Raw genomic sequence first — 14,917 nt, 5'->3', positions numbered from 1 at the left:
ATTATTCAAGGCGTACTTTGCTTTAAACTAAGCAAGTAGGTGAAAAAAATCCAAGTTGCTACAAAAGGCAAATTAATGGATGAGAATTCATTTCATGCAAAGAATTCATAAGTAGATTCCATTACAATAGCATGCCTTTTTCCCCATGCAAAATATAAACTTTAATTTGTTTGAAAGAAATTTGATTTATCCATTTTTAAAAGAATTTATCTAATTGGGAAAACGTTCATTCCTCATTCAGTATACACTGACTAAATGTTCATGAAGTAAAGCCTCAACTAAGGAAGGAGGAACAGGGATGAAGATGAAGGAACGGATATTAAGGAAGCAGAACCGATAGGACTTGATATAAGCAAAAAGAGATTCCAGAATGCCACCCAGGGGGTTGGTGGATGGCTTGGGCACGGTGGATGGAGGCAGAGGTCATTTTACAGGAGAGGGAATCCAATCCACAGGGCCAGTCTGGAAGGGAAGAGAGGTTCATTTTGGGACACGTTGCATCGGATGTGCCCGTGGGACACTGGAGGAAGACCCCCAGCAGGCAGCTGGCTGTGGGGGTCTGCAGCCTGGAGGAGAGGTTTGGTCTGGAGAGGTCTGGCCTATGGGTGGCAGCTGAAGCCATGGAATGGGCTAGATAAATCAGACAAAGCAAGCAGATAAAGGAGAGAAGGGAGCCACGACTACCTGGAGACAATAATTAAGGGAAAGGCAAGAGAAGTCAGCCAAACAGCCTGAGAAGAAACAGGTGGGAGAGAAGAAGTAGGCAAGAATTACTTCAAGGGGCCAATGAACACTTTACTATGAGCCAGCATTGTGTTTATTATCATTATTCTGTCAACAGGAACTATACCTGGTATGACTGGACAGGCAGAGGGGAATTAGAAGTACCAGGGCAGGGTGCAGGGTGATGAGAGGGTGCCCACAAGTCTAGGTGAGGTGGACGAGGGTGCTCACTGGGGAGGGTGTTGACTTTCCAGAGGCTGACAATCACAACCAACAGTCATACTAGAACTTGCCTGTGTGTTCTGTTTGCCACTCCCACGCCTGATTTCATCTCGGATGTAGAATTTCATATGCAATTAACAATTACTGAGCAGATAATATGTGCAAAGTTATGCATCCCAATAAAACTTTCTAGGAAAGCTGCAGTCATAAATGTCACAATTGTCACCGGAAAGAAAGGGCACGAACAGACAATTCACAAAAGAAAAAATACAAATGGTTATTCTATATATGAAAAACATTCAACTTCACTAGTAATCAAAACACTGAAAATTAAAATAAGGTGCCATTCTTATTTCCCAAACTGGCAAAAATTTAATAATCTGATGATAAGTCATTACTGATCAGGGTATTAAAACAAAACAAGCACTTATACTGCCAATGACAGCCCAGCTTTCCTGGAAATATTTTTAAAAATTGAAAAAAGACACCCATAAAAGGATATTCAAAGTTAATGCTTAAGAGTTAAATAACCAACCCAAATGTCAAAATATAAAGGAAGGTTTAAATACGATAGAATAGCCATTAAAATGTTGCTTTGTTTTAATAAGCATTTTAATGATATGGGGAAATACCTGTAATATTAAACAAAAAAGTAATGGAACACAAAGTTGTATACAGAGTAAGAGCTCAACTGTGTCAATTAGTGAATGCACAAAAGAGAGACTCCAAGGAACATGGCCACTAGATTAACAATGGTGATCCCTAAGGGGATTGATTTTTTTTCCCTACATGCTGATAATTTTCTGAATGAATATGGACTATTTTGATACTATGGAGGAAAAACATATAAACATCTTTTGGCAATCCTAGTCCAGCATAATAATAAATACATAAGGCATGTTGCTTGGCTTCAAGAGTATACCAGTGTTCAGGGCACTAGGGAAGACTGAGGTGTGATCTTGGACAGGTGAAAAACCATCTTTGCTTTGAGAGGTACAGATATGTAAATATGCAAGCACAAAACACAGAGTGTCACAGCAGCTAAAGAAAAACATAACTCCTTTGGGTTTTTCCTAGAGACTTTCTCTACAACTACCCTCTTACCAAAATGCCTGTGAGTTTCCAGATGGATAGACTTAACTGTGCCTGATGGGGGGTGTAAATGACCAATAAATTGGCTACTCTGACCTTGAACAATGATGAGAGGTCCTTGAAAGCACTTGATTACCACTCTAGGCTGACTGTCTCTTTCCAGTCCACAGTCATTCTGAATGTTAGGAGCAAAATGGATTGAACTTCAACTGAATCACAGACGCAGTTTGAGAATGAAGCAAGAAGAGAGCGATGTGGTTGTGAAGCAACAAGAAACAAACCAGCTCTTTCAGATGAGTCACACTGGAGCTCTAAAGTGTATTTTCAGTCATATTTGCCTTTGTTACATGAAAGAGATGACTTAAGTTGTGAGTTAATGACAGGAAGTGTCCATTTTCCAGCACATCTTGGTTGCATATATAGAATGATTTGGATCAAAATCAGGTACATTTCTAAGTCCGTTTGAGCTTGCTAAGTAGCTTTAAGAGTTTGTCACAGACTGTTTTGGGATGACGGTATAAGGTACAAAGTCTGGGAGCAGCCCATCTCTACAGGCTGTCTGGCTCCCTAGGTCTCTAACGGGGGATAAGTGGCTGGCCTATGTCTCAAAGGGGATGCTGGTGCCAGGGGTGTCTGGAAGGACGAGGGTATAACCAATGGTTTCCCCAGCATGAGAGCACAAGTCCTGAATTGCCCTCAAGAGGAAAAAGATTACAATACTCTATTTTAGTGATTGAATTAATCTAAAAGGGACAGCAGATTAAATCAACATTTAATTCAGCAGTTGGTTTCAGTTAGGAAGTCATGACAAAGTTTCAAAGAGCAGATAGGGTCTTTATGGGGGTAAGATCTCGGAACACCAGCGCTATTCTTGTTGTTACGTGCCTTCGAGTCAATTCTGATTCATAGCGACCCCGTAGGATAGAGCAGAACTGCCCCATAGGGTTCACAGGATGAAATCTTTACAGGAGCAGATAGCCAGGTCTTTTCTCCTGTGGAGTGGCTAGTGGATTCGAACTGCTGACCTTTCAATTAGCAGCTAAGTGCTTAAACATTACACCACTGGGGCTCCTGCTGCCTTCTTTAGTGGTAAGCAGGGATTGCTATGACTTGGCATGAGAAAAGATAAAAAAGAATACTAAATAAAAATGTGTAAAGCTACTACTTCCCTATATTAACAAACTTCCTATAATAGCATACAGTGAAGATGAGGGTTACACCTCTATACCATTCTAGTGTATATTTACTCAGCCAAATTCAGTTAATCTCCTGCTTTTTGAGGAGCAATTTAAGAAGTAGGTCTTTAAAGTAAAGAAGCTTCTACGTAAGGATCATGGGCATTTCTTCATGTAGATGAAATGACAACAGGAATACCAACTGGGACCAAATCTAATTGCTGGAGGATTTGCACAGAGCCTTGTTCATTGACTTCAGCATTCAGTCACAAAATTATACTTCATTGATGTGAGATCCAGAAAATCCCTGTGGAATAATCCCACTGGACAGAGGGCCAGAGTTCACAGTAAGAGGTATCCTCAGCCACACCAGCACTGAGAAGAGCCCCTTCACACTTAGGTAAACATGCATCCTTCTCAGGCCCTCAGCTCCACCTCCTCTCCCCAAAGCACATGACTTTTCCTCCTACTTCTCAAAAGAGCTGAGGCTACCACAGGAGAATTCTCTTAACACCGATTCCTTGTACTTTAAGCCTAGCTATGACAATCCCACCCTTCCTATGCCAAAGAGCTGCTTCTGCTCCTAACCAACGCTAACCCATGGACACCTGCTTCCCTGGGACTGTGCTTCATCAGTTAGCTGCAGCCCTGCCCACCCTGCTCTCCCAAACATCTCTCTCAGGCCTCATCATTTCTAGCTAGTGACACCTTCCTACTGCTCTCCTGCTCTCTTGTCATTCTGTCACCAGCTGAGGCCTTCCTAGTGTTCAACACCACTTCTCTGCTTAAAAGTAGCTTTGTAGCTTCCCAAATTATAAGTAGGTCATGTTCCAAAAACTCCTTTGTAAACTGGAAATTATAGTTAAGCCCACATTCATTCCTCCATTTGCCAAACATTTGCTGAGCACATATCATATGCCAGGCCCTGTGCTGGGTAGCCTGTAATGTACCTGAAGTAGATTCTCTTTGGAGAATGCTGTAGAACCAGCTCTACAGTCTCACCATCACTTATCCTCCATCTGTTCAACTGATATTCACCAAGCACCTACTGTGTATCAGACATTGCACTGGGGCATCAAGTATGTAATAAAAGACTCAGAGTCTGCCCTCATGAAGTTTGCAATCTATCATGGGAAGTGACATCTTACAGATGATAATGTCCCCCCGGAAAGAATTTTCAGGACTCTTCTGCAGGGAGGACAGAGGTCTGTAGGAACTTACCAGAAAAAAGACAAGCTGTCAACATGCAAGTAACAACATCGGAAAAACAAAAAGAGCTGCAATCACTTCAAGTCTTTAATGTATTTATTTACTTTGATTTGCTTTTTTTTTTGTCTTGTAAACCACCTTTTATTTCTATTTTATCATTTTCCTATCCAGAGACCATATATTTCGTCCAATTTACCTCAGTAAAAAGTGAAGGCTGTTACACTGTCTCTCGTTAAGTTCCTTCCCTTCTCTGTTAACTGCTTCAGACTTGAAGTCTCTAATACTGTAATTTTTAAGAACCTCGCTGTCACAACAGCTAAACTTTATGCAAGAAAAAAAACACCTTTCTTTAGCTAAAGACTCTTTATGAATTTGATAACCATTTCTGTTTAATACAGAAGTATCAATGCTGCTTAATTCTGGGTAGAGCTTATACTAGAAACCAGACTCTCTCTCACTCACTCATTCACTCTGGAAAAGAATAAGGATGACCAAGTATTCACCATGTTTTTCATGTGAAGGGATGGGGTGTCGCAGATCTAACACTTACAACGGAAGAAATGTAACAAGGAAAGGTGATGGTGTTCAGTGGCACCAAGTACACAGGAACAGGTCCAGTAATCTCACCAACATCACCTTGTAAGCGACTTGCCAGGATTCAAACCCAGACCAGTCTGATTCTGAATCAAATCCTCTTTCTACAGCCTCTTAGAATGCACTTAAGTATCACTCAGGGCATGAATGAGAAACAAATATACAAATAACATTAACTGTACTATCTTCTCAAGTTTCCTCCATACACTGGTTACAACTAAGCATCTAGTTAGCAATCACTCCCTTGGGGATATATCTCCCTATTTCTGGTATCATAGTAAGAAGAGAGTGCTAGTTCACTATGAGTAATTAAAAGTCATTTTCTCTTAAGATGGTAGCTTCTGATTTCCTGGGGCATGACCAGCTGTGACCCTGGGAACATGGTACCTGCATCAAATGCCAAATAATCATCAAGAAAGCCAAATATTTCGCTGAAAAATAGTGTTTGGGTTCATATACTGCCAGATGTTGTGAGGTGGACTACCTCCCTTGGTCTGCTTCATAAGCAAGTCGACAGGAAAGACCAGCAAGGAAAGACATCAAAACTGAGCCTCAGGGTGTATTACACAAGGCTCAGGTAACACAGCTACTATGTGCACTTTATTTTTTTTTCTTTCCAATTTTAAATATTTAAAAAAAATTCCTCCAAACTTGTTAGTTAGTGAACTGTAAGTAAAGATCACAAAAAAAAAAAAAAGAAAAAAAACACTTTCATAACTCATTCTTCACTAACTATTGGGGAAAACTATTTTACTTAATAAATTAGAAATCATCTAGTTCTTTCAAGAATATTCTAGAGTAGCACTATCCATTGGAAATAGTAAGCCGTGTATATTAAATTTTTATAGGGGCAACATTTAAAAAGCAAAAAGAAATTAATTTTAATAATGTTTAAATAGATCCAACAGATGCAAAATATTGTCATCTCAACATATATTCAATAAAAGAAATGTTTTACATTCTTCATTCTTTTTCTCTCATATTAAGTCTTCAAAATCTGGTGTATATTTTGCACTTATAAAACATCTCAATTCAGGCACTAGGTTTTCATCAGAAATACTTGATCTATATTTAGCCTTTATAAAATTTACAGTTGAAAAAGTAGATTCACATATCTAGGTTGTTATAAACATATTTAAATTTTTCTAGTAACTGAATCAACTAATAGTTTTAAAATTTAAATTAAATAAAGTTAAAAATATGGTGCCTCAGTGTACAGGCAGTCCCCGGGTTATGAACAAGATCCATTCCTGATTGTGTCTTTAAAAATTTGTAAGTAAGTCTAAACAGGTGCATATCGTTCTTATTTAGGCTTACTCTAGTGCAAGGAAAGGCTCGAAGCTTTTCAGTGATTTAAAAGCTGCATGTGCAATAAGTGAAGGTGATTGTGATGAAGAACTTGTGAGTAAGGGCTGGTTCAAGCATTTCAAAGTGAGGGCAAATTTACATAACATTAAAGGGCAAGTCCGAGTCACCTTACCTAAGTCAGATGAATGTAACCTGGGGACTGACAGTACTACATTTCAAGTGCTCAGCTGCCTCCTGAGGTGAGTGGCTACCATATTGGACAGTGCAGGTCTAGAGCTTCACTTTACACATTCTATCATTTCAAGTAAGACTTTCCCCAGATGAGGAAAGACCTGTTCATCAGCTCAAAAGACTAACCCCAATGCTGCACTCTTCTGATGAGGGAGTTCTACCTTGTAAGACATGGTCACCCTCATTTTATTCAGGAAAAAGATTATTCTCCCTGGTCCAAACTAACACAACATGATATAAAAGGCAGCTAATGAGTTAAAGTTCAAACTCAAGAGATTTTAAAACTGTAGATTTTTTTGAGTCATATTTATTGAGGCTGATGAGGTGCTAGTTCCATACTCCCCAGTGTACATGCAGTAAATCATTTAGTCTCACAGCAATCCTGTGAGATAGGTGAGAGCCAGAGAGGCTGTTAATTACTTGGTCTAGGTCATACATCTAATTGTAAGAGGTGGAGCTGGAATTCATGACCAGAAAGTGATTAGATAAAAAAAAAAAAAAAAAAGCCCACTAGAAGCCTCTTATACTAAACATACATGCTAAATACACGTTTTTTAAAACATTCTTGCAGTTCCCACAGTTGGGCAGGGAAGGACAGAGCAAGTATTATCTTGCCACTTTACCAATGAGACATGGGTGGTAACATCTTTGGGCAAATGCCCGAAGACGGACGACGAGTGCTTGGCAGTTTGGTTCCTCAGACTCCACATCTAGTGCTCTTTCCAACAGACTCCGTGTCAGGGAGGCAGGCAGGAAATACTTATTGTTTACTATGTACCACACATCTTTGCCTCATTCAATCTTCAAAAACACTTTGGGAGGCAGCGATTATCCACAAGTGAAGAAATGGAAGTTCTATGAGGTAAAGAAGCATGTATTGGTGACACAGCCAACTCACAAGACAGTTGGGATCCCATCTCAGGTCTGTGCCCTGCAAAGGAGGAACCTTAGCCTAGGATTGCCTGACACGAAGCCTAAGGCCCTCCCATACTGCAATGGGAAGAAATCTTCCACAAAGTTGACATAATGTGACTGACTTTATAGGACAGGAAGTAGGATCATATTCTACATAATTTGGATGTCATTAATTCAGAATGGTTGTCCTTGTGTCTGTCTGACTTGGTAAAGTTTTACTGTATTTGTATGGGATAGATTCACAACTTAAAAACAACAAAAAATAAATAAAAATAAAAAAAAAAACACCGAGGAGGGTGAATTTATCGGGTTAGATCTTCAGAGGGGAAGATTTCAAGGGAGACCATAACTTGGCTCCTGAAAAGACTGGCAGAAAGGAATTGGCTTTTCCCCAGAGCCGGATTAAACAGACCGGCCTGGCAGTGATCCAGAGTGACAACTCACAATGGGGCATTAAACTATCGCTGGAATACATCGGAAATACGGTGCCACTTAGCCAGGGTTTTCACGTACAACTCCTCGCATAATGGGCAAAATGTCAATCAGTCCTGTTTCCACTCAAGGAGACTGCCTCTGAGTGGAAATAAACACACTCCTCAGCCGCACAGATCTGCCTCTGTTGAGAGTATTTTCACTCCTAGAACACTACGAGCAAAAACAGGCTCTACTACCAACCTCGATGTCACCTGGCTGACAGGCACCTGAAATTCTGGAACTGAACAACACACAGAAAAGTAGTACTATTATCAAATGTTACACAGTTTTACAGACGTCTGGTTTGGAAAATCACACGTAATAAATTCCTTGTTTTCAACACACAGGAAAAGGTGTGTATTTTTAATTAATAACCTTTACTAATAGAAAATCAGTTACTCCCACCCCCACTAAATAAATATTGAGTAAATATGTACAGGTTATCAGTTTGAAAGTGTGTCAGTTTTATGAGCCTGCTCAGGACACCCACATGTCTCAGATCAGCTTTGGCTTGCCCCTGAGAAGGAACTTGGTTCAAATAATTTCATAATTCATACGTGTTTACAGTTCCCATAAAAAAAGAACCAAATATCCTACCATAACCCAAGTAGCTGTAATTGCTAGAACAAATTAATAACCCTTGAGAAGCAGGAGTTCAATTCATAACACAGGAGCAGTTCTTCTTTCACCAGAATCTGCATGCTAATAAGATCACCTTCCTACAAGTGAGATGGTGTTTGTGAAAATACTGTGCTCATGTCCTGCACACGTCCTGCTAATAGCCTGCCTGGAGGGTGTCAGTCAATGCTAAATCCATACTATGTACTGGGTCCCTTGGTCTAAGCTGTAGCCTTAAGCTCACGACAAGGTCCCTAGAGCACTTAAACTCTAACTGAGGAAAAGTTTTGTTTATAGGCCTTCTTCCTTTTGAGAAGCAGAGCTGGATCAAAGTGTTTTGGGACAATTAGTGAACTTCCCCCTGCCTTGATTTTCTTGAATGCATATTGTAGATCACTCAACCACTATTCCACAAGCAAAACCCACTGCCATTGAATTGATTCTGACTCATAGAGACCCCATAGGGTTTCCAAGGCTATAATCTTTACGGAAGCAGACTGCCACATCTTCCCTCAGAGCAGCTGGTGGGTTCGAACTGTCAACCTTTTGGATAGCAGCCAAACACTTTAACCACTGCGTCACCAGGACTCCTTCAGCCACTATTACTGTTACTAGTATTTTTCAAAAGTGACCTTTATAAATTCAAATCGATAGAGTTAATAATAAATCACCTAATAGCCAATTGTTTTCAACTTTAATTCAGGCAATTCCTTTACCTGAGCCATCAGTAAGTAATAAAACTGGGTAATTTGAACTGGTCACCTCTACTTCCCCTTTCTGACAGAAATGCTAACACATGGTAAAACAGTCCATAGAGAAGCTCAGAAGAAAAGACAACTTAAAGTTGGCCATGCCCATTATAAAGAGCTCTGAAACTTGCTCACCTACGGTGAGAGAACAAAGCATGCCAAAATTAAAGCATGGAAATTACACCATTAAATCCAACACCATTTATAAAACTTCACAGGGTCCTCCACAACCTTTACATACACGCATCCAAGAGGTGTGTCTCACCTTAAAAAAAACCCTACTGTTTACCATGCAGCATCCACAAGCTTGAAACACTGCACCTCATTCAAGAAGGAAGCGGCTACTCACCTGGAAAGCGTTCCAAAGAACTACCAACAATAAAGGCATCTTATTTCATTTACTTACCTATTTATATCCCACAGGAATGCTGGCAAGTCTCAATGAACAGCTTCAGAAAAACGTCACCTAGAGATACAAAGTGAACAGAACATATGATTTTTTTTCCTAACACATAGAAGACTTACGGTGCAATTTTATGTCTCATTAAAATATGTGATATTTCAAATCTTCGTTCCCAGGAGCACATATCTCAACTTGCATTAGGATGAACGCCACCACTCCTACCCTGGAACACTGACACATTAACACAGGGTACAAACCACTGATGAACCAGAACAAAATAGAAGAGGGTAGTGTGGAATGCACATCCTATTAAGCATGCACCTAATTACATCTTTTCCTTTCCCCTTACAAAGGGACTAATTTAAAAATACAACTTTTGTCCTTGAGGGTACTTTATGGACAACCATAAAAGGTTCAAATAATCCAAAAGCAAACTAAGCAATGAAATATGAAATTGTCAATGAGGAAACAATCCCGGCAGCACTGTACATCCTTTTCACTGGCTCTATTAACATTTTTTAAAGCAAAAATTCACAAAGATGTCAAAGACTGGAGACATGAAAAAATGGTCATTAAAATTCTAACATAGTAGCAAGCTGAGAAACAACAATTTATTTAACGATGAGTTAGTTTATTCAGAAATGAAGTATTCCTTTTAGTGTTCTCAAAGTCTTTCGATAACCTTTAGAAAATTATAAGCATATTAATACATTCACAAGACACTGAATTCCACATGCCTGATCACCACTGCTTTGAAACATTAAACATAAATAGAAAAATTTATAAATAACCACAGTTGCCATTTGTTAGAAATCTACTATGCACCTAGGAATGTATTACAAAAAAACCAAACCCATTGCTGTTGAGTCGATTCTGATTTATAGCGACCCTATAGGACACAGTAGAAATGCCCTATAGGTTTTCCAAGGAGCAGCTGGTGGATTTGAACCGCTGACCTCTTGGTTAGCAGACGAATGCTTAATTAACCACTGGGTCACCAGGGCTTCAGGAATATATCAGGCACTATATTATAACCCTTCCAGACAGGTGTTATGTCTACTAGCAGATAAGGAAACTGAGCTTAAAAGAAGCAGAGAACCTGGCCCAATATCACATAGATCCAGGGTTTCAAATCACACCCTTTTCACCCTGCTACTTGACCTTGCTCTTGAAAGCATTCCTTACACTCTACCAAACCTATTATCACCTACCCAAATAGAAACTTGGCATTCCCTAATGCAAGACTGTATAAAAGAAATAGACTAGCGGATAAAATTAACTTTTGCTTTTTGCATATGTAAAAGAAATTTCGTTTAAAAATGATTAGCCTAATCATGCTAATCACAACTATAATGTAACATTATATATGAGTAAAATTTTAGAAATAGAGGGTTTTTTGTTGTTGTTCTTGGGTGCCATCAGGTTGATTCCAATTCACAGCGGCCCCATGTGACAGATTCGAACTACCCCATAGGTTTTCTTGGCTGAAATCTTTACAAAAGCAGATTGCCAGGTCTTTCTCCCATGGACCCACTGGGTGGGTTCGAACCACCAACCTTTCAGTTAGCAGCTGTGTGCTTACCCGTTGCGCCACCAGGGCTTCTTCATAAAGGGTTTAGAGTTCAAGAAATACTACGAACATAATTAGGAGTGAAGACATTTTTTTTTTCTTGTTTTTATTGTTGTGCTTTAAGTGAAAGTTTACAATTCAAGTTAGTCTCTCCTACAAAAACTTATACATACATTGTTTTGTGACCCTAGTTGCTCTTCCTTTCCACCCAGGATTTCCTGTGTCCATTCAACCAGCTCCTGATCCTCTCTGCCTTCTCATCTCACCTCTGGACAGGAGCTGCCCATTTAGTCTCATGTACCTACTTGAGTTAAGAAGTACATTCTTCGCAAGTATCATTTTATGTCCCATAGTCCAGTCTAATCTTTGTCTGAAGAGTTGGCCTCAGGAATGGTTTTAGTTTTGGGCTAACAGAGAGCCTGAGGGCCATGTCTTCCAGGGTGCCTCTAGTCTCAATTAAACCATTAAGTCTGGTCTTTCTACTGGAATTTGAGTTCTGCACCCCACTTTTCTCCTGCTCTGTCAGGGACTCTCCATTGTGTTCCCCGTCAGGGTGGTCACTGGTGGTAGCAGGGCACCATCTAGTTCTTCTGGTCTCAGGCTGATGAAGTTTCTGGTTTATGTGGCCCTTTGTGTCTCTTGGGCTAATACTTTCATTGTGTTCATGGTGTTTGAAGAAATATTTTTAACTCAATAAAAGAGGTATCAAAGAGAAAACATTCAATAGCCTCAATTCCCTAGATGATAAACAGTAAAACAGGAGAAGTCCACACACCCCTTTTATGTTCTCAAACTTTAAAACACACCCAGAGGCTGATAATGAAAGTCTGTAATGCAGAGGCACGAACATTTACACTTATATCTAGATAACTGGTTTAACCTCAACAGCATCAGTTTTAATCCAAATTGTACCTGAAGTTGAAAGGTCAGTATGTGACTCAAAGGCTCCTTTATCTAAAGAAATCATTTTTATTTAGTTACATACTTGAAGACACTGTACAACAGTCATCGGTTTCCACTTTATAAAAAGTAAATACATGAAAGAATTCTGAACTCATAAGATCCTTTGTTATAATAGCTTACGGATGTTATGATTTTTTTTTTTTTAATGCTTCTTTGTAAGTTAATTACTAACTAAATTCCAAGCATTTCCCACAATTCTGTTTTACCCCTTTAGGGGAAATCATGATCAGTAATTTTATCTGCAAATGGCCTCTGTGAAAAAGACCACGAGGATTATTCTGAATGGGTCTATTATAAATGGAGCTCTTGATCAACATTTCATTACGTCCAAAAGCTAAATGGGCCACAAAAAGGATTGAATCTTGGCACTGCCCAAATTCAAAGATAGTATTTTCTAAAACTTCCTTCTTACATACAACACAAGCACAGCTCTGAATTGTTAAGATGTATTCTAAGATCCTAACAAGAATAGAGATGGCAGGGTCATATCTTGATTCCTGCCTAAAATTTTCCAAATTCATACTGCCAGTAAAAACCACTTCCTAGAATAAATAAATTTTATATAAAGCTCTGAAGAAAAAACGCAGTTTGTAATAAGTTCACAGTGTCATGATTAAATTTTTCCAGCAAAGAATTCACATCTTGTGAAATGACCAAAGTGGTTGGAAAGATAAAACATGCTGGTTCTGGTACTGGTTTTGTTCGGTCGGTAAATAGGGTGTTATGGATATATATTTTTAAAAATATAATACTTCAAAAACCTACAGTATACTAAAAATGTACTAAGTCATACAGACCCCAAAGGTTTACAAACAATAGTGAATGTATTAGGCACTAACTCTCAGGCACTGTTCTATGTACTTTATAGGAATTAACTCATTCACTTCTCACAAAAACTCTGAGGTGGGTACTAGTGTTATTCTCATTTTACAAAGATGAGGAAATGGGCACAGAGAAACTTAAAGTACATGGCTTGAAGTAAGAGATGGAGTCAAGATTTGATCTATATACATTCATATTTAATCCTCAATATAATGCAATATAATCCTCTATATAATGCAGACAAGGCAGAAAATATTAACCTCTTTTTAAATTTTAGGGAAACTGAGATTCTGAGGAATAAAGACTGACGTCCCCAAAGTCACGCTGCTTGGTAGTGACAGGGTCAAGAACAGAAACCAGGGCATCTAACTCCATGGCTGATGCTGCTTATTCCTTTGTTTTTGCTTTAAATTCTGTAAATCAAAATGTAACTCAATGTAGAGAGTGGGTTCTGCCTTTGCTCACTGAGAAGACATTTTAAAATCCTCCCATGGTTTATGGTGATTGTAAGCTTGTCGAATATATTGCACAGAGGTATTATCACGCTGCTATATCACCATTTTCCCATTTCTCTATGTGCAGTTATGCTTTTCATTTACTGGTGGTTAAACAATCAGGATCTTATAAAAATTACAAACATTTGTCTTTACTATTTATCATCATTTTGTCTTCATTTCTGTATATTAGTAGCCTGGTTGGCCGTTTAAATTTAGAGCCCAGCAAATGCAGGCACTGTTTATTCTACTAGCATTTGCAATAAAACTAAAACCACAGCATTTTTTGCACATTAAGGAGTTTAAAAGTTTTTACTTCCCATTCATCTCTCGGGTCTCATGCCCTTACGTTCCACTTCCGGAGATCGGGGAGGAGAAACAATAGCTGCCCTTAGTGTCTGAGCACAGCCCTTGTGATAGGCACCAGCGTTTATTTATTCAATTGAATTGCTGAAAACAGGAAGCAGAGTTATGGCCCCTTCTCAGTTATAAATTTCTAAGACTTGAAATGGACTAATCTGAGTTGTTTCATGTTATTCTGTAAAACCAGAACCAAGGAGTGGAAATTACCTTGGAAGTTATAAGGATAAAATTCAGCTCAACTGAAGAAAGAACTCTGTAATAAACAGCTGGCCCACAGTGGTCCAGGCTATCTCTGGGGTGGGGTAAGAGGCAGTTGCTCATGCTCACAGAGGTCACAGAAGGAAAAAGTCTTGCTAACTGTCCTCTAACAAGGAGCGTTCTTCCACAAATCCAAGAGAGGTCATATGCCCCATCCTTGGCAAGAATGAGAGTTCCCAGGACAGAGTACTATGTAAGTTACATGAGACTTTCCAATTCATTTTCTCATCTGATTTCACTGTGAGAGAAGCTGGTTGGTGTGAGGGTGGGGACAGACATTACTTATTATCCCTTTTTACAGACTAGGAGTTTGAGCAACTTAAACTGAGTCACACAGTTAATGCTAGAATCTGGGTTCAGCCTCGGACTTCTGACTCCCAAGTTTGTTGTATTTCTGACTACCATAAGACTTATTCGTCAAGGATAGGCCCCACTTGAAGCATGGAGGTCAATGCCAAAGGAAATTAGCTAAAAGCAAAATATGTAAGAGCTCTCCTCCTCTTACAAACTATCCCTCTACCCCATCAAGAAGTTCACGGGCATTTTTGGTAGACATACTCTCTGGTACATAGACATTTTTGGTAGACATACGCACTGGTGGCACAGTGGTTAAGAGCTCGGCTGCTAACCAAAAGGTCAGCAGTCTAAATCCACCAGCAGCTCCTTGGAAACCCTACGGTGCAGTTCTACTCTGTCCTATAGGGTCGCTATGAGTTGGAATCGACTTGATGGCA

At 39.3% G+C, this 14,917-nt stretch overlaps 1 protein-coding gene across 1 annotated transcript in view; it reads right to left on the bottom strand.

The window, feature by feature from the left end:
• Positions 1-9,734, bottom strand: part of LHFPL2 (LHFPL tetraspan subfamily member 2) — a 98,252-nt gene extending 88,518 nt beyond the window's left edge. The window contains exon 1 of the mRNA XM_023729476.1: positions 9,717-9,734. The gene's annotated coding sequence lies outside the window, so the exon portion shown is untranslated. The remainder of the gene's footprint in view (positions 1-9,716) is intronic.
• Positions 9,735-14,917: the final 5,183 nt, after the last annotated feature.

Source organism: Trichechus manatus, unplaced genomic scaffold, assembly GCF_000243295.1.
Source record: "Trichechus manatus latirostris isolate Lorelei unplaced genomic scaffold, TriManLat1.0 scaffold00029, whole genome shotgun sequence".
Classification (NCBI taxonomy): domain Eukaryota; kingdom Metazoa; phylum Chordata; class Mammalia; order Sirenia; family Trichechidae; genus Trichechus; species Trichechus manatus.
The sequence above is the reverse complement of the archived record's forward strand: the minus strand, read 5'-3'. Positions and strand labels throughout refer to the sequence as shown.